The sequence below is a fragment of the Galeopterus variegatus genome, unplaced genomic scaffold, assembly GCF_000696425.1.
Source record: "Galeopterus variegatus unplaced genomic scaffold, G_variegatus-3.0.2 Scaffold1379, whole genome shotgun sequence".
Taxonomy (NCBI): domain Eukaryota; kingdom Metazoa; phylum Chordata; class Mammalia; order Dermoptera; family Cynocephalidae; genus Galeopterus; species Galeopterus variegatus.
Genome location: NW_007727490.1, coordinates 177,406 through 197,259, shown reverse-complemented (window position 1 = coordinate 197,259; position 19,854 = coordinate 177,406). Strand labels below are relative to the sequence as shown.

Below are 19,854 nucleotides of genomic sequence, written 5' to 3'. Positions count from 1 at the left end.
AGCATGTATTGAACTATGATAAATATATTGGACATTATTTATTATATAGGACCAGGACAGTAGGCTTGCCCAACAAGCATATCTTGCTGGCAAAAAAATAAATCTCCCCAAATCCCACACAAACAAACCAAAACCTCCACCAATCCCTGCACCTGTATACTCACAATTTCTCAGAAATTGCAGAGGAGCCAAGGTTTTACTCTCCCCACCCTCCCCACACTCCACCCTGCAGCAGTCATTAACCCTTAAGAGCCCTAGGTTGAGGTCCCAGCAGTCTGGGTGCTTTGGGTAAACAGGAGACGTGGGAGCCTCTCTGGATGTCACCCTTTCCGGTTACCCATCAGGGTCAGACTGTGCTCCTCCCTTGCTCTTACTTGCTTGTGCCTTCTGGGTCCCTGCCTTCTAGCCCTGGTGCTTTTGCTCACATGACACCTTCCAGTCCTGCTGTTTATCATTCCTTCTCTCTGCTGGCTGAGCCCTTGCTTTTGGCACTATTTCTGTCCCCCTGCCTCTCTGCATAAATGCCAAGATAGATTCCCAGAGAATATTGTCCTCCTGGGACAATCTGGCTGGCACTGCCCGCCTGGCTCTGATTGGTTTTGACTATGTGTTATTGCCATGGGAAGGAAACTGTGCTCTAATTCTAGCTTGTCACGGTCACTTAGGGGAGAAAAGAAACCTATTTATTAAGCTGTAGGATTTCCTCTCCCCACCCCCTTTATACCAGGCTGCCTCCAGTTGCACAGACAGCTCATGGCAGAATAAGGTCTGGAGCTTGGCAGCTTGGTGGGAGAAAGACCTTCCCAGACACAAGCCCCTGGGAATAAAGACGGGTGGATTCTGGGTTCTCATGTCGCCAGGTCTCCCGATGAACCACTTTCCTGTTCCGGACTTGAGGTCCCTGCGGGGTTGGAGATCATCATGCTTTTCATGCCCCTTTACTCTGAACTTGAGAAAGCAGCTTACCCTGCCTCTTTGTCCCTTCTTGGTCCTTATCCCCCTGCTTCACTTGGAACTCAAAAGGGGCAGTGAAGACCCATCAGCAACCACTTTTGAAGGGTTATCTCAGCAGGATAGTGGCTCCCCTGTTCCCAAAACAGAGGAGGAAAAGCGGCCTGCACTACAGTGCGGTCACCAGCACTGGTCTAACCTTGGCTATCACTTGACCTATTTGGCGCCTAGGCCTGCTGGGGTTTATGACAATTTTTTTTTTTTAAACACAATTCCAACCTCACCATCGTTACTACAAAGAGAATTTTTTCTCAGTTGGTCATGGGCCCTGGCATATAGGCTTCGCCTGACCCTAGACAACATTCTGGAACCTTGAGCAACCTCTGCTGTGGGCTCTGAGGAGCGCAGACAGGCCCTGACTCTTGGGTGAGAGCAAAGCCGACATCTCAAAAGGAAATTGCAGCCACGCAGTCTGCTGGCGCTGCTATTTTTGACATGCTTGCTGTTCTCTCAGGGCTTGACAACCGCTGTCTCCAGGAGACAGACAAACCCGCTCTTGGCAGCGGAGACACTGCTTTGCTAAAGAACATGAGACAGTCCTGCGGCGGGGAGGGGCGGGGGACGTGCCATCCCTTCCCTCGTCCCCGGGAAGCCCGGCACCTGGCCGGCGGGCCGCAGGTCTGGGGTTGCAGGCTTTACCCTCGCCCCGGGAATCGGACTCTGCTTTGTGAGCTCCTCGGGGGAGCAGTCCCACAAGAAGAGGAACAGCACATTCACTTAACGAAGCGGTTTCAAGCACGAGCAGTGCTTTCGGATGTCATGTAGGTAACAAAGAGGTTAAGTGCATGGATGCCGGGGCCAGATTGTCGTGTTCAGGCCCTTCCTCTGCTGCTGACACTGAGCATGTGATGAAACTGCTCTGCGCCTCAGTTTCCTTTCCATCAGTCAGACGGGGGATAAGAGTACCAGTCTCATACAGATGTTGTGGGGATTCAATGAGTTAATGTATGTACAACGTTTAAAGTAGTAAGCGCTATGTAAATGTTGGCTGTTATTGTTATCCTACAACAACGAAAATGAGGTAGGTAGGCGAGGCGTTTTGTTTTCCTATTCGGCAGGTAAGAGAATTGAGGCTCAGAGGGCTGGTGACCTGTTCAAGGTCACACAGTATGTTTGGTGCACCATCCTCAGGGGAGGTGGAACAGGACGGAATGGGTGAGGGTCTTACCGGTACTGAGCATGAGCAGAGAATGAAGCCGCGGCTCCTCAATGTGCACATAGCCCTTTATTTACATGCCAGTTCATCTCTGATGGAAAAGCAGCAGGTGTCCTGTGCTTTTTTCCCCTAAGGGGCTCTGAAAGCACAAGGAAGGTCTCATATGTGACATGCATAGGGAGCATCTTTCTGTGAGCCCTTGGCTACACTGTCACACTGTCACTGTTCTCCTCCCTCACGTTTTACCATTCTCAGGATTGGCTCCCCACTAGCACCTTCCTCACACACTTCCTTGCATCTTTGCTTGGGACAAACAGGGTCCTACAGTCAGCCTGACGGACAGCACCCATGAGCCTGACCTGGCCCAGAGATTTTTGTGCCCTGTTCCAGTGGCTTTCAAACTCCCACCACCCTGGTCCTCATCCTTAGCACCCATCCCGTCCCCAGCCACCTGCTTATCTCGCCGTGCCCCCTCCCCCACTTTGCAGGTGGGAGAACCTTTTAACATCGCTTGGGTGTGTTCCAGCTTCCCTGTCCTCCTTTAAGGTGGAGGGGAAGAGGCTGGCTCCCCTGATGCATGTGAGTCTCCGTTTGCCTTCCCTGTGACAGAAGAGCAGCTAATCCAGCTCTGACGAGGGTTCCCGAGGCAAGCCAGCCTGCCCCACTCCCTGTCAGCTCTCCCACAGCCACTGCAGCTTCTCACAAAGGGCCTGCCCAGGGCGAGGCGGCACCACGGCCTGTGTCAGGCCTCAGGGCTTCTTGGCTTTCTTGCTTTTGCAGCTAGAGAACTTAGGTCTGAAGTTCTCTAGAGAACGGAAATTCCAAAGAGAAATCACAGAGGGCCTACCCGAAAACTGTGCAGCTACAGCTTTGTCATTTGCAAAATAAGGAAGCTAATAGCACTTGCTACACAAGGCGCTTCTGAGGCTCAGATGAAGCTGCTGTTTAGAGGGTTAGCAGGAAAGAAACTCTCAGCAAAGCACAGCTCTTCCCTCTGCCAGTCAGCAGCCAGCAGAGGGGCTCTTAGTGACACTGAGCGCCCACCGGAGAGTGGGGCTGCAACCACCTGCATGCTCAAAGAAAGGCAGAGGCCCTGCACACTGCAGCTTTGCTCCCTGAAACAAACATTTCAATGAAATATGACACAGAAAGTAGGGATAGCTACCTATTTTACCAGGAGGCTCTTTGCCTAGAGGATTCACAGCAGAATTTCTTTGAATAATTGCACTTAAGGTGTGATTTACTATAAGAAATGTAATCTGGATACATCTTGGAAGAATAGGATGGATATGCTACTAATATTTTTTCAACAAGGTTTGTTTCCAACCAAACTAGAATGAGGATTCTCACCTAACCCTTCCCACGAGCACCAGAGCACAGCAGAGAGCAGTACTGAGGGTCACGGAAGGACACGGCGGGAGCTGGAAGGGACGGTGAATGCCTCTGTTTATGAAGGAGGAAACTGATGACGAGAGGTAAAGTGACGGGCCCAAGATCACACGTGCAGTTAGGGGCAGAGCCGAGGCTGGGACCCACATCTTCTGACTCCAATCCCAGCATGTTTTTCCATGGAAAATGGAAACTCTTATTTAAACATATTTTTAAAAAAACCCTTTTATTCATTTCCTACCCAGCCAAACTCCTTAGCAGAGCTGCCCATACCACAGGAAATGGAATTAGGTGATTTTTAATTTCATCCTTCCCTCCCCTGACTTTCCGGGGCACAGAGGAAACAGGCCTAGCCAGAGAAACCCAGAACCAGATTGCCAGCTTCTGAGTCTTCAAGGAAGGACTAATGATCGTACTCTAGTGAGGGCAAAGATATTTTAGCACCGGGCAAAGAGAGGCTCATGCACATGCTCTGGCCTTGGCAGCCAGGTCCTGAGCTTCTAATCTCACTGATTCAGAGACTCTGTCACCTTTCAGGGCTTTATTTTTCTGTCCGATTTCGTGACTGGGCTGGGGCAAACTGTCAAAAGCTGGAAATCAGGAAAGCACAGGGTCTTTGGAGAATTCTGTCTCTTATAGAGGAAGGGAGGCATGCAGAAGGTTAGCTTCTGTCCCAGGAGCGCCGACTTCTGATGCCCGAGGAAGCAGAAACCAGCTTCCAGACTCTTCCCTGCATCTTGCTGCCCTGATAGAGAACAAAAAGTTACAGCTGAGTTTTATAAATCACAGGACTAGGGTCAGGAAGAACAAAGTTTCCAGAAGCCATGGTAGCTGAGCCATAAATCAGACAGGCGCTCCCCAGCTGCTTTCAGGAAATTTAGCATTGCTGGAATGAGAAAAAAGCCTGGCGTGATGGGGAAATTAGCTTGTGTTCCCTGCAGAAGACTGCTTTCTGTGCTTCAGGGAGGGGTCCCATTTACCCAGGAGAGCACACTCACGTTCACATGAGGGGGGCCCCTGAATGCCCACACCCAGCTGGACCTTCACTCACCTGGTGGTTTTGTTTTATTTTATTGTATTTGTTTTTCTGTACCTGCAGCCTTTCAGTAAATGATTTATGTGCCTACGGAAATTCCAAAGAGAAATCACAGAGGGCCTACCCGAAAACTGTGCAGGTTGTCCTTACAAGAGGGCCTAAATGGTCAAATTTGGCTTGTAGGATACAACGTGAAGAAATATTGGAACTTCACACATAGAGATAGATTTCTGGTTTCTTTTGAAAAACAGAAGTTCGGATCTTGTTGCTCTGGCATGTCTGCTTTCCACCAGCAGGGCTGGGGTGCAGCTGCCCCCTCAGCAGGGGAGCAGAGCTGTCACTCTCCAGGACATGATGATGCCAGGGCCAGGGGCTGCCTGTCAGTTTTCATTGTGTCCACAGCCTTGTTTTCCTCGTAGGTGGAAAACATTTCTCTATATGTACATTTCTAACAAAGGTTGGAAAATAAAAGACTGAAGGGTGCCATGTTTAGGGAAAACTGCGCCTGGCCTGCATCACCCGCTGACCCCTGTGGACTTTGATGCACGTGGCCACTCTCCAAAGCCTTTCTATATGATCTGAATCAACTGAGTCAGAGGTGACTCTCTGGTTTAGAAGTAGTGGGTTTGACAGGGTGGAAGTACATGTGGTTTGCTAGAAAAGACAGCAAGAGCGGAAGTGAAGGCTGACCACCCAGGGAGCCACTTGCAGCTGCCAAGGAGAGGCAGATTGTGAGGCCACATGGAGAAGAAGGGGCCGCATGATAACAACAACAGGCTGGGTTTTCTGTCCCTTTAAGCAGGTGGGGAAATGTAGTATGCAGTTAAAACGAGGAGTCAGGCAAACGTCAGCGTTCAGATATTTCCGAACTGAGAACTACCTCCTACTTCTGAGATGTCAGATAAGAGATACCATTCTGTTCCTGCTGGCTGGGACTAGGAGGCAGCAAGAGGGGGATTTGTAATTGGGTTGTGTGACTTTTGCAGGTAATGACTGACCACCCAGCCAAGGGGCTGCATCTGCCCAGCTGTCTGCCCGACATCCTGAGGCCCGAGTTCATTCCCTCGCGCTTCCCTGCTGCGCTTCCTAGGTTATTCCCAGTTGGTTTCAGCTCTCAGGTGGAATCTCCTGTCTTTGAAGTTTATTGGCCAAGAGTTAAATGGCCATAGAGTTGGAACCATGTCCAACCTTATTGCCTTGGGAGAGAGATAAGAAAGGCTTCCCTCTTCTCTTGGCTTCTCCTGCAATTTCATTAAAATATTTCAGCACCAGAATTCGAGGGGGAGTTGCTACAGCAATTAGGGCTAGAGTCAGGTCAAAATCCTCAGGGTTCCAAGAGAGGAGGAGATTTCACACTGGTCATTTCTCACTGGGGACAGCTTTCATTTCTGAAAACTAGAATTTAAAAGGATTCTATAACTATGTCCCCAGCAATCCCCCAGCAAATAGTTGCCTTTTCTGGGAGGGCAGAAAAAGTTAAATCAGGTTGGGATTAAAGAAATCCACCAGGAGCCTTACCTGTTAATGCCTGTCTGCCTCACTTTTTCTAATAGGTGCATTTCTGAAAATTTGTTGTTATTGTTTTTTTTGTGTGTGTGTATAATAAAATGATTCTATTTTACTATCAGAGGTACTTTTTAATAGAAGTGGGCCCTTTCACATTTAAAAAACCACACAATGTAGCTAGACTTAGAACATGTAGTCAATAGAGACATCACCTTAAACTAGTTTATAGTGTACTTCATACAGTCGTAATTCCTTCCTCCAATGGAGGGAGAGGAAAGTACAGCATTAGAAATCATGAGGATTGCTGACCAGACATGAGAAAAAAGAGCCTTTTTTTTTTCATTGAAGAAACTAGGTAATATTTTTCAAAATGTATGTTCAAAAGTGGGGACTCTATGAAACTGTTATCCGCTTCCCTCTTTTTCTTGCTGCACTTCGACTCTGGGCGATGTGTTTGCCGGTGTGCAGTCCTGCAGTGCCCACGCCAGTAGCTGTGTCAGGTGGGGCCGGACAGGGGAAGTGACAGATCTGAACCCCGTGGTTTCTCTGTTAACAGTGTAGGAAGCCGGGGGGGGGGGGGTATGTCTGCTCACCCGGAGGTAGTCAGTGCCCACTGCTGCCACCCAAGGGCCGGGTTACTGTGCGACCCTGGGAGAGTTAGGAACCTCTCTGAGCCTTGGTTTTCTCTATAAAACTGGGCCGTTAATAGACATCCCTCTTGGTGGTTGGTGGAGTTAAAGGAGATAATGCTAACCAGGGCCTGGCATGTAGTGAGCATTTGATAAAAGTTACTTATTATTTTGATGGTCTCTTTCTGGGTTGCCCACTTCAATGGAGTACTGAGAAATAGGCCTTTGAGTATTGTCCAACATTTACAAAACAATTCAAAGCACTTAAAGCTCTCATAAATCAAAGTCTCTCTCTTTCTGCTGCACCATTCTCACCATGTGACAGACACCCTGCATAGCTGTAGAGTCACCTCACCAGGTATGCCCCCTGGACTGTGGACTTCCCAGCCTCTAAAACTGTGCTGAGTAGATGAATTCTCTTCTTGGCACCTACAGCCAGCACTCCTGGCTTGACGTTCCTTCTACAGAGAACAACACAGTTTTGATTTTATCCAAATACAACTCAAATGTAACTACCCAAGTGGTAGTTAAAGCACTGCCACCCAGCAAAGGATTCCTTAAATATGAAGGACAGAACATCCTGGGTGCTGGCAACAGAGAGATCTGTTGGAATTCTGCTGACCATGAAGGGACTGAAGGAGACTGCTCATAACCCCCAAGACCCCTTGAAGAATGCAGAAAAGGTGCCACTAAGCCCCACTTTTCAGGCACTGTTGTCTTCCTCATGGAGCCCCAAGAATTGAAGCCCATGTAGTTTTAGGTCCCAACATGGCTTCAGTCCTGCTCACTCCGACAACAGGATCCTAATTTCTAAAGATGTGAGTGCTCTGCCTTCCGTTTTCTCTCGTATCTGGCTACAACTCTCTAAAAACAAGAACTTCTCTCTTCCTGAAAGCCCTATAAGCTGAAGGTAGACACCTTGATGTAAATTTCAAGAGACAAATTTCATGCCTGATGTGTGGGCCACACTGAAAGTTCACCGAAAACGCCTAATGCCATAAACAGAGAAATTCAAACTGTAAATCGGGATGAAAAGTCACCAACTTCATGCTGTGAACAGCTTTCTGCCCCAAATAGAACAAGACTTTGTGTTAAAACGAGCTCTTACCTTTCTTAACTTTTCCTTGCTTATGTCTTCCTCCTTCCCTTTGCAGGATGATGCTGTAGTTAAAATTTCAAAATCAATATCTTCTGTGGGTAACTTGCAAATTGTCATTCCCTTCTTCACCCCAGTCAAGGGATGCCAGGTTACTACGAACTGAATGGGGAGGAGTCCGTGCAGGTGCTGACACTTCTTGCTGCACATGGATCAGTACACTGGGCGTTGTGAAGACTCAGTTATGAAAAGAATTTAATGAATGGGCTACTTGGTTAAATCTGGTAGACTCCTCATCTAACTTGTTCTTTGACCCATTTGATTTTAGTTGCTTTGGTTCATGGGGACCCTGGCTAAGGAGCATACTCCAAACTCTAGGTGTCAGCCTCCTGACGGTCATAATCTCTGGTGCACCGTATTCTCTCAAAAGCTTTAAATGTTTTTGTGCAGCCATCCAATGAATGTCAAATAGTCTCCTGTCAAATGGTCAAATGGGCAGGAACAGCAAAAAAAAGATATGAGGACACCTTAATCTATGAAGTCATGCTGAGGTCTGGAACCCAGAATAGTGTTAACTGAGAGTGGTGCTAATGCTCTAAGTTTTGCGAGGGCGTGACCAAATGGGGGGATTGTTAAAGAAAAATTATAGGGGGCCATTGTTTTGGACTAAATTCCTTCACTAGGCCCCAAAAGACCAGACTAAAAATCAAAATGGAGTCACCCTTGCTAAGTTCTATGTCACTTAGGCTGTGGTCTGACCTTCCGAAAAGTCAGGAGAAAGAGTAATAACCAATTTCCCAGACAGGCCAGTTTTAATCTTCAATAGACATGATAATAAAGTTCCCTCTGCTTTAACCCGTACACAAAAAGAGAGCCTGAAGTAACCTGATGTTAACTGGTCAGTTATTTTTCTGTTGTTCTGTCTTCCTATCCCCACCTTATCAATCCACTTTTTGTTGTTTCTGCTTTCTTCAGTCTTTTCTGTCTACAAAACTAACCTCCTCTGCTGGGCTCACTGGAACACTTTCTATTTTGTGGAGTGATGTGTTGCCCAATTCTAGAATCACAATAAAGCCAAGTGAGATCTTTAAAAAGAAAACCACCTCAATGTCTTTTGGGAAACACACACACACACACACACACACAAACACACACACATCAAATCCCTTCTCTTACTTTGTAGATTTGGACTTTCCAATCTAACACTGACCATGAAGCAGCCATTCAATCATCAAATACTAGTTTGTAACGTAGGTGACTCATGTTTAGGGGCTTCATACCCTTTTAGAGTAAAAACTGCTTCCATGCTAAAAAAGCCAGTGGAAGAGGATATCCAGGGATCTGATAAATTCCTAAACGAAGAACATAAACACTGATGTGACACCCATTCAGAATGCGTGGGATCATTAAGAACTTCCAGTGTACCTGGGAATTAACTGAGAAGTTGAACGGCTGTGTGTGGAAAGACCGGGTGGTTCAGCGATTCACTTGCCTCACTTATGGGCTGTCCTTGAGTGCGAGCACGAGCTTTAAGAGATGCTCAGGGACACAGAACACGTCCTCCAGTGCTGAGTAGGCTTGGAAATGGGCCTTTGATGATGTGTGTGAGGTCAACGTTCTTTGGAATTATAATACAAGTCAGTGGGAAACGTGACTCAATTTACAGATAATGTGTTTGCTTTACATACAACATTTCAGGGATGTATCTAATTTGCAAGTCAGTCAGCTGAACTCATGTTATGATATAGAAGTAGAGAAAAAGGCAGAATGACACGAATAACTGAGCAGGAAGAGACTTCTCAAAGTCAGGGGTTCCATTACTCTGCCCTACATTAAAAAAATTTCCAAATTATTCCAGGCCTATTCTGAAAAACCCGGAGAAAGCGAATCCGTAACACAGATTCCTTCAATTATGTATTGGAGCTTCATGAACTTTGTCGTCAGGATGTTTTCCCCATATCTCAGTTACACATCTCCTGCTAACTTTCAACCTCCTTCCTCGTATTTTGTCTACTGAAATGGCTACTTAACTAACCGTACTACCTGGAATAACTCATGCCAGAGCCCCTCAACTGTGGTCTGTGGAACACTGGTCCTCCGTGACATGCCCATGGAAAAAGAAGCGTCAGGCACTGTGTTCAGAAACGCCGCCTCTTGGAGACACACAGGCATATGAACATGACATTAAAGGCTCTGAGAAGTCCCACAGCAAATAAACCTATTTCACTTATTTAACCCAGCATTTTCCAAATTATTTTTACCAAAGAATCTCCAGCCCCACCCTTTTTTACTAACTTCTGTTCACATCCCACAAAAACCACAATCCAAAGAGTACATGTTGAGAAACAAAGAAGCCTGAAGCTCTTTGCAATGGATTTGAGTCCAAGGAGCCTCAGCTGTTAAGAGGTTTTCTCAAATGACCACTTTGTGGCTTCTTATCAACTCTCTTCAAGTTCTCCACAGCCCTCTTGAGTTGTGCAGAAACAGTAACAGTGTTTTGATAAAGCTCTGAATAATGTGAAAGAAGATATCCTCTCTCCTACTGCCCTTTGAAGCTTTCTTAAATAGAAGTCTTTGAGAAAATAACTCTATAAGAGTTGTTCTTATTGTTAGATTTAGAGTTTCTGTTCCACTTTGCTAGCAAATGTCCAAAATTTGGACCCCCTTTGCCAGGTGGCTGAGGATGCCTGCGTTACTGCACCGCTCGCGGTGGAACAGTCCAGTTTCTACGCGTGTTGTTAACCAAATCAAAGAGTATAACATGCGGTTTTTTCCACAGGCACTTTTCTAACTAAACCAGACTTTTTAAGGAAAAGTTTTATTCAAGCGTAACCTTTACTAATTACCATATTTATAGAATCTTATTCACAATCTGAACAAGATGCAAAGAAATACTGGCAATGAGCTGAAATAACCGAGTTTTCAGTATTGCTTTCTGTTTTCCTAAACACTGTTTGCAAGTGCGACGCTGCTCTTACTCTCTCCCTCTCAGGTGCTGACGCATCCCAGATGGACCCGGTTCCTCCAGTGCTCAGATAAGTCCTTTGGGGAGCTCTTTTCTGCCGATTTTCTTTTTGCTACCGAGGGACTTACCTTTGCCCCTTCTCTGCTTATCCCAGAAAGGCCCGATGCCAGCTGTCTGCTGGTCCACCAGCTGGCCCAGGGCCGCATTCTTTCCATTAGTTTGTTTCCCTGCCATGCTCAGAGGCAAAGGAGAGAGGATGTCGTTGCTCTTGCCCTGTTGCTGCCTTTGTACCTGTTTTTTTTCTGGATATCTTGAACATGAGGAAGAGTTTCTGATATCTGGTTGTTTCTCTTATTTTAAAATTCACTGAAAGTCAGAACAAGTGGACTGTGCACAGGTGGGAGTTGATCTAATTCTGGGTCTGTCACTAACCTGCTGTGAGACCCTGAGCAAGTCACCTGCCTAGCACTCAGCAAACGTTAGTATTACCCGCCAGCCCAGTGTCTTGATCTGTAAAGTGAGATGGTTGGGTTAGACAATTGAGTTTCTGCTTGAAAATGCTATGAATGCTCAAGTGTGTTCACCGAGTGTGCAGCTGGCTCCCTTATAACTTGGCAAATTTATTGCTTGGCTTTTGCCACCAGAATAACCTTTGAAAAAGAGTTGGAGTTACTAAAATTTCAACTTTATATAGAATCATTGAATTTCAGGGCTCATATACATAGGCCTCTTATTTTATAGACAAAGATCAGAACTTAACATTTAAAAATATACTGAGCAGGTTGTAGCAAAGTTTAGAAAGAGATGTAACAATTTTTATCTAATATCAAGTATGATAAATCTATTCTCTCTGCTTTTCTCCTCCTTTCCTTCCTCCCTTCCTTGCTTCCTACTTTTCTTAGATGAGGTCTTAGTTATTAAGTGGTTCCAGATCCCCTTTTATTTTGATGTTGCAAAATAAACATTCCTTGGTTTTGGCTGTGTCAAGCACCTTGGCATTATGATTGGAAAATGTTGGGCACGGAAAGGCACTTCTATATTAAGGAGAGACGAGAATGCAGACCAGCGGGATGCTAACCAGCATCCTCTGGGTCTAAAGCTCCATGCTTGCAGAGGTGCCTGTAGAAAGCATAAGGGAAGGAAGGGTTGATGCAATGCCGTGGTATCTTTAGACAAAGCCGAAGCTTGCTCTTTCTGCTTCCGAGGCAGGGCAGGTGTTGGATTGCATGCTGGGGTCATCCCACTGTGCTGCACAGTGGCCCTGAGAGGGAAGGGTCCTGGCAAAGCGTCCAGCTCTACTCTCTCAGCTCTGCCCTAGGAAGCTGCTGAGCTGGGCCCAGCCCTGCACAGCTTCACCACGTCTTGTTGCTTCTTAATGTTGGCTCCTCATTTTTGTCCTGCTTGGCTTCCTTTCTTACTGCTAGTCCAGCCCAACGAAGCGGCAGAAGCTCTGGACAGGGACTGAAAGTCTGTGTGGGCTCCTAATGCGCTTTGACCTTGAGCTAGTTGCTTGAAACAAGCAGTTTATTTTCTGACTCTAAAAGTAATATCTGCTCATTATGGAAAATTAGCACAATTCAGAAAAATGTAAGGAAGATAATAAACCTTACATCCCGAGACGCTCAGTGTTGGAATTTTGTTGTGGTTTCTTCCAAACTAGCTCTGCCTCTGTACCTATGTCTCTGTAGAGATCACACAGTATTTCATCTTACGTCTCTAGTTTTCTCATATTACACCTCTGGTTTTTATTACGTAGCCATCATATAGATGCACCACTTTGGAAACCTGCCCCCTGTGGTTGGACCTTTAGGTTGCTTCTAGCTTTTTGTTCTTATAAATGATGCTACAGTGAACATTTGTTCACCCTTATGACTCTCTCCTTAGGCTGTGCTGCTACAAGAGTCGAGAAGCGTGGACAAAGTGAGCAGATGCTTTCCCAGGCCTCATCTTGCTCACCTGTAATGAACAACCACAGAAACAGCAGCTGGCACTCACCCAGCATGTTGTGTGCCAGGCACGTTTCTAAGAGTCGATTGTGCCGACCATTTGATTTTCCCAGTATCCCTGTCATCATTTCCACGTCACAGCAGTAGCTTCCCAAAGTCACACAGCCAGTAAAAAGGGTGGTGGGATTCCAGTCTGGGCAGATTGGCTCCAGGGTTGTGCTCTTAACTGCTGTGCTGATGTTGCCCTGTGAGATGAAAGCGTGAAGCCGAGCGGTCCTCAGGGACTGTGCTACTTAGAGCGTCTCTAGTGTAGAATGCAGCGACTCAGATAATGCCACAGCCGGAGAACGGTTGCCGGGGAGGAGTGTACCAGCTCTCAATGCTCTTGGCCCTCCCGTTGTGTGTTTGATGAGGTTGTGTGTGTGTGTGTGTGTGTATGTGTGAGTGTATGTGTGAGTGTATGCGTGTGAATGTATGTGTATGTGTGTGAGTATATGTGTATTTGAGTGAGTGTATGTGCATGTCAGTGTATGTGTTTGAGTGTATCTGCGTGTGAGCATATGTGTACATGTACGTGAGTGTATGTGAATGTGAGTGTGTGCGCGAGTGTATGTGTACGTGTGTGCATGCACTTGTACATGTGTGAGTGTACGTGTGTGCATGCATGTGCACGTGTGTAAGTGTATGTAAGGGCATGTGTACGCATGTGTGTTTGTATAACTTTATGAATGAAACAGCATCAGCAGACAGAGTGTGAAGCAAGAACACCCAACCAGTCTATTGACAAAACAATAAAAAACTTGTAATTGGTGCTGATAGTTATAGATAACACATTATGGTTTCCCTTTTATCTTAAGGTTCCCAGGCTTTCTGGCTGGGAAATTTGTCATTTTATAATTAGACTGTCACCCCAGTGGAGCAGGAGTAGGATTGGATTTGGCTGTCTGGCATAACCCCATCCCAAAAGCATGTGTCTGCACATACTGTGTGAGGGGACGCTTCCCCTCGGAGCTGCTTTGCCATGTCGTCAGGAAGCATTGCTGGGTGTGACTGTTTGTCCAGTAGGGAGGTGGATCCAGGGCTGCCTTTCACGTGTCCACACTGCTTTCACTGCCTGCGCAACACAGAGATTGCCAGTCCTCCTGAGAATCTCATTCAGTAGACCTAGGAGAGGCCTGAGAATCTGCTTTTTTAAAAGCGTGCTTAAACCGATTATCTTCAAGAAGTTTGGGGAAGTCTTAGGTAGCAGGTCTCAACCTTCACAGGGCACCAGAATCACCCCAGAAGCTTTTTTAAAAAAAAAAAATACCACCTCCTGGCACTCTGCTGTCAATTTGAATAATTGACCTAGGGTGTGGGCCAGGTGCAGCATTTTTTAAAAACTTTTCAAGAGATTCTTGTGTGGAGCCAGAGCTGGGTACCACCAGCCTGAAAAGTTCTGGCCATAACATATCACACCTTTACATTGAATTGCACTTTGCATGGTGCAATTCTTTTTCACCATCAAACATCGTAACAAGCCACTAAGGTCAGTGGAACAGGCATTATTATGATTGTCCTTGGCCCAGAGAGGCTGGCTGAGCTGCCCAAGGCTGCACGGCTTCTCCCTCAGCCAGCAGCAGCTGGTCTCTGCCCAGCCCATGGTCAGTCCTGCCAGGCCTCTTGGGAAGGGCAGCCTCCCTTCCCCTGAGAGTCTTCCAGGATGAAACAACCTCAGCCACCGTCAGTGCCTCTCCTAGTGCAGATGCTCAGAGGCTCTTTCTTTCCATCCTCACCCACGTCCATCTACTGCAGCCACCGTTCCTCCTCACAGAGCCTCCCTGTGAAACATGCAGTTGCGTTTCCTCCCATGCTCCACCCCACTTGAACGTTAGGTCATGGCACCAAGGGACAGAAAGCCTGGAGGCCTGGACAGTCCACATCCCCCCCACAGCAGCCTGAGGACACAGACATGCTGGCACTCAGCCCCCAGGTCTAGCCTCTCCACTGCCGACCGTCTGCAGAAGGCCCAGCGCATCCCAGGGCCAGGAGAGTCCCATCCACACTGCAGCTGCCCCCAGCTACATTTTCTCTTCCCCCAACTGTCACCCCATCAGCAATTGTGTCACCCATTATCAAAGCTCTCCTTGCCCCTCGCACCCACTACCCGCTCTCATCCCACTTCCTGAACAGCCGGAAAGCCTACCTGAGTCCTTCCCAGGAGGCTGCTCTGGGGGGCTGGAGGTCCCTGTGGCGGTGCGTCCCCACTCTGGACACCTGGCTAGTTGGAGCTTAACCAGGTAGGCCAGGGAAAGGAAAACATACCCAGGTGACTGCACCCTCTCCTTTCCCCATCCTCCACTAGCAACCAACTGTGGGCTCAAAACCTCTCCCGATTCAAACCAAGGGCTTCTGTTTCTCTTTACTCTTCCTCTCCTTGTCCAAACCTTTTCCCTTGCACAGGCTGTCTCCTGGAGAGGCTCCCAGCCACTGCAGACTTTCTGTGTCAAGATCCTGCAGCCTCTGTCCCTGGATGCTTGCGGTGGAGGGGAGGAGCTGGGGTGTTGCTGCATGGGCAATGTGGGGAGCAGAGCTGCACCCGGGGACAGCACCCGATGCGACTGTCCGCCTTCCCTCTGCTGACCTACTCCCCACGCTGGTAACTGAGACGGAGCTCCCCACCCCCAGCAGGTTCCTGCAGCTGTGCCATTCTTCCCTCCCAGGGCCTGCCCACCACTGGCTGTTAGTTGACTTGGTGGGTCGGTGAGGAGGCTCAGTCAGTGTCCCCAACACTGACTTTCAGGAAAAGCATGCTCTCCTCTAGCAAGGCTGGTCCCCACTCTACCTCTCTCCTCTGGTACAGTCACCCTGTGTGGCTTTTCTGCCAGGTGAGAGGATTTGGAAGGAGGAGAGAGGAGAGTGGGACTGACCAGCTCTCCTTTCACAAAGTTGCGTATGGCCCAGAACTGCTGGCTTGGTGGGTCTTTACCATTCTGGTTGGTTGTCATCAGAGTCCTTCACAGTACCCCCTTGAATGCCCCATCACCCACCAGGCTGAGCGTCCAGCAGCCAGCTTGGTACTCTCTGATCCATCCTCCAGACAGTAGATTGGACCAGGGTCAAACCTGAGACAACCTGAGCCTCTTTCCTAGAAACAGTTAGTCAGGACAGAAGCTTTGGGTTGGGTCTGGGCTAGTGTCTCTATGGAAGAGATGGAAAACTTCCCAGCCATGGGAGCTGGAAGGGGTCTGATTCATCCTCCAGCTTTGCTTTCTCATTTTATCAGTGAAAAAATGAGCTGAGGCCCTGAGAGATCACTTGATTGCCCAAGGCCACATGGCTACTATGGCTGCTTTATAATAGAGCTGGGTCTTGGAGTCCAAAGTGTTAATTCACTCACTTTCTTGGCTAAGACGTGATGCCTCTACAAATAGTCTCCTATGAAAGCTTGTGTTCAGCTCAGACTTTGAAGAAGTGATGGTAGTTGGGCACTCCATGGGGCACAGAGAAGACAGCACAGGCTTCAGCAACAGAGTGATCCAGGCTCAAACCCTTGCTCTTCTGCTCACTAGCATTGAGACCCTGTGCACATTTCTCACACTCTGGAACCTTGTGTGTCTCAACTATAAAACGGGGATCATTGCGCTCACCTCACAGACACATTCTAATAGGATTAGCTGTGATTAGCACATAATCACTGCTCAATAAATGAAAGGATTCCTGGTCAAATAAATAGTACTTCCCTTCTTCCGAGTGCACTAATTCGGAGGCTGGTGTGGTCCGGAATCATTCAGTGTCCTCCCATTTGTGGCTGGGACCAGAGAACAGGGGGCTTCCTTTTGCCTCTCCTCCAGGTACTGAGGGGGATGCTCTACATGGAGCCTGGCATCACTCAGTTAGCCTGTGACCATTCTTTATAGGCTTGGGGCATCTCAGATGTAGACAGGGATGTGGCAGACCTGGGCAATCTGAAAGGAACGGGTGCCTCTCTATTACTTTTTTTCTAGCCTCGTGAAATCCATCCAGCCTACGAGTCAACATTTATGGAAGGCCTGCTCTGCAGCCTCAGCCCAGTGGCAGTGAGCCCACTGGGCAAGAGAAAGTGAGAGGTCCAGGGGTGCACAGGCATGGTCACTTTGGAGGACTGGGGCATTGGCCTGATGACCCCTGTGACAATGTGCGTTTGAGACTCTTTTGAGGGTGGCTGGGGAGGACATTGGCTGCACCTCCAGCAGCTCTGCCTGTGACCTCGTAGAATGAACATCTGCTGGGCCTGCACTGAGAAAGCTGCTCCTTCCCTGTGTCCTTCGTGCCTTAAATCACCACAGCTGAGTTCAATTCCTAGTCATTCAACTGCTTCCAGAACACATCCCTATGGAATTTCCGCCTTTCTAGGGCCAGATAGGATCCTGCATCTCTCCACCTTTCCTTCTGTCCCCATCTCTCTAAATCCTAAATCTCTTTCAAAGACCACCAACTTCCTTGTATTCAACTTCCTCCATGAAGGCTGTATGCGATCTCTATTCTTTTTACATTTAGCAGAGGTCACCTTGTATTGCTGTGTGCATTTTCAGACTCTAATAATCCTTTCTACAGATACACATACCACAGTCTCTCACCTCAAAGGGACAACAACCTAGTGGAAAATGTGGGTCTTAAGCCCAGTTGGACTGACGTTGTTTGTACTTGCTGACACATGTGAAAAGAAAAATCAGTCCGATTTAGGTCAGTTTCATTACTGTTTTTAAATCCTGTACGAACAGGTCAGTGCACTCCTTTAATGTACACGTGGGGGTAGACCTTGGCATGCACCCACGGGAGGCTCTGCTAGGAATGCAGGTGGAGGGGCTGTAGTCACTTAGCGGGCGTCTGCCAGGAGCTCGCGGGTGGATGGGCAGAGTGTGGGCTCTGTGGCTCAGATGCGGGTCTGAAAACAGCCTTTGTATTTGGGGAGCTGCTGCCCTGGGATGCGAGACAGTTCTCCAGCATTTCTCAAGAGCAGGAAATGCCCTCATGCACTCAGAGGGCACCAGCACTCGGAGATGGGGGTGGGGTGGCTGTTATCACCTGCCTGACTGAGGGACAAAAGGTCTCATAAATTCAATTGCCTTCGACCATGTCCCCTTGACCTGCTCCAGGAGCCCAGAAGCCCTCCCTCGGGCTGTGTGGAGGGGCAGTAAAGAACAGCATCTCTTTTGTTCTTGGAAGGTTCTCCCTAAAATATTCAGGGCTGCCAGGAAGTGGTCAAGGGGGATGTTAGAGGAATGGGTTTATTTAGAAACAAACCATCCCTCCAGGCTTGTGTAGGCAGCCCTGGATATTTTACATAGGTATCGAGGACCAGTAGTAGGGTGCCTCCCTTCCACTGGAGGCTGCCCTGAGTGTTCCTGGGTGGCATCAGCTTGAGAGCAGAAACTGAGGCCAGCAGGAGCCTTTCCTTGACCTCTGACTGCTCTTCAAGTGCAGCCTAAAGAAATGTGATACCATGGCCCAGGTTTCTCAGTTGCCTCTGAAAGGCAAGAAGCTTTGCTCTTTCTATCAACCTGCTCATAACCTACCCGTTGTACCTCAGTTTCTTGAGAGGGATATTGGGTCACTGTGAAAAACAAACATAACATGGATTGTACATAGACTGTCATGTCATGGGTAAGTATGTGTGACTCATTTTATTTATATATTTATACACATTCATACGAAGCTAAAGATGACTTCTTGGAATCCAGGGATTCCTTTGTGTCAGGTCTGCATGTACATATAGCTCATGTCCAGCTTATACAGTTTTAGGCAGTCCATGTGAAGTAGAAAATTTGCAGCTGTCTGGTTCATTTCAACAACGGAATCAACTTCGAGTAATGCTTGCAGAACGGCACAAGCTGATTGCCATTTGACACCACTCGAGTCAGCCAAAAACTTCTTTTCACATCTTGATCCTGGCTTGGGAATTAGAAAAAATGATAATAACAAGGTGACTTCCTTCACCCACTTTGAACTGAGGCTCTGTTTGTACACTTTCCATATGCTGGGAGCTGTTCGTGGGAAGCAAGGCTGTCTGGTGGTCAATTTACCTCCACTGCTAGTGCACCCAAGCCCAGTAAAAGAGTTCTCTGTAGTGTGAGATCAGAGTTCAGAATTCTAAGTCTAGCCTGGAAGACCATACTGTTCAGAGGAAGACGGCAGACTTTGTCTTGGTGTCTTGGTTCCATCTGTCTAGCTATGTGATTTTGGGTGAATTGTTTAATTTCATGAACTCTCAGGTTCCTCATCTGTGGAACAGGGAAAATAATGCCCATCTCAAAGGATGGGTGGGCTTGTTCATGATCTAATGTATTTTAAATGTCTTAGTCACAGTAAGTGATCAATAAAACATACCTACAGATGCTCCTTGACTTATGATGGGGTTACGACCTGATAAACCCACTGTAAATTGAAAATACCTTAAGTCAAGAATACGTTTAATATACCTAACCTACTGAACATCATAGCTTAGCATAGCCTCCTTAAAACATGCTCAAAAACACTTAGATTACAGTTCGGCAAAATCATCTAACAAAACTTATTTTATAAAAAAGTGTTCAATATCTCATGTAATTTATTGAATATTGTACTGAAAGTGAAAAACAGAATAGTCGTATGGGTATTTGAAGTACAGTGTCTATGGCATGTGTATCGCTTTTGCATCATCATTAAGCAAAAATATTATAAGTCAAACACTCGTAAGTCAGGGACCATCTGTATTATTATAATTATGCTACAGAGCTTAGGCCTTGGTGTTTCTGTAATTAACTGGGCCCAGTTAGCTTTATTTTGGTTACAAGTGACTGAAAATCTGGCCCAAACTTACTCATGAAAGGAAAATTCATCAACTCATATAACTTTATTTAAATTGGACTTCAGGTACAGTATGATCCAGGGGGTAATTTTTTTTTTCTCTCTCTTAATGCAATTCTGCTCTCCATGTTGGCTTCTAATGGGGCAAGATAGTAACTCCAGGCATACATCCTCCCAGGTCCTAGTCCAATAAAAAGGAAGTGTTTCTATTGACCTGACAAAGTCTATAATGTGAATTTCATTGGTCAGAATTCCACTTTATGCTCATACTTGGGTAAATTATTAGGTCGGGGAATGTAGACATTTCTGGGTC

The 19,854-nt window shown here is 47.1% G+C and overlaps 1 long non-coding RNA gene across 1 annotated transcript in view; it reads left to right on the top strand.

The window, feature by feature from the left end:
- LOC103593614 overlaps window positions 1–19,854 on the top strand; it is a 32,461-nt gene that overhangs the window by 3,078 nt on the left and 9,529 nt on the right. The gene's annotated exons all lie outside the window — the stretch shown is intronic.